Genomic DNA, 904 nt, shown 5'->3' with positions numbered 1-904 from the left:
GTGGCCTTCACCTGAGATACCCTGGGAGCACATTCATGCTGACTTCGCGGGACCTTTTTTAGGTACTTATTGGCACCTCGTAATTGACGCCTACTCTAACTTTCCTTTCATTGCCCGTTGCACGTCACCTACCACCGCGGCAACCACCAGTGCTCTCGCCCGCATTTTTTCTTTGGAAGGCCTCCCCTCTACTCTTGTTACTGATAATGGTCCGCAATTTGCCTCTTCCGACTTTGCGGATTTTTGTGCTCGTCACGGCGTTACGCATGTCACGGCCCCGCCGTTCCATCCACAATCCAACAGTGAGGCTGAACGACTGGTCCGCACATTTAAGGCTCAGATGCGGAAACTTCTGACTTCTTCTGCTGCTGATGATGCGCTTCTCCAGTTCCTGGCGTCTTACCGTTTCACCCCCATGGGCGATCACAGCCAGGCTGAGCTCTTACATGGCCGACAGCCCCGCACGCTACTTCATCTTCTGCGGCCTCCCACCTCACGGCCGCGGGTGCCTTCACTTGGCCGGTTCACCGCCGACGACCTCGTCTGGGTACGGGGATATGGCAGGCGGCCAAAATGGAGCCCGGGCCGCATCTTACGACACCGTGGCAGACGCCTGTATGAAATCCAGACGGACACGGGTGTTGCAGTGCGTCATTCGGACCAGCTTCGGCCTCGGGTGCCAGCAACGCCGGTTCCGAATGCCCCCACACCACCTTTGGCTCTACCTGATGCTCGGGATCTTGGCATCTCTCAATACTCACAACGCAGCCCTCTCACCGTCATCGCGATGCCAGCACCAGAACGGACGCCACCAGGAGACGTGCCCATGCAGGAACCGGAGGACCATCCTCTCTCAGAGTACATCTACTCGCCTCCTCCTCCTCCAACGGACGCCGACACATCG

This window comes from Schistocerca serialis, chromosome 9 (assembly GCF_023864345.2).
Source record: "Schistocerca serialis cubense isolate TAMUIC-IGC-003099 chromosome 9, iqSchSeri2.2, whole genome shotgun sequence".
Taxonomy (NCBI): domain Eukaryota; kingdom Metazoa; phylum Arthropoda; class Insecta; order Orthoptera; family Acrididae; genus Schistocerca; species Schistocerca serialis.
This window is presented reverse-complemented; position numbering follows the sequence as displayed.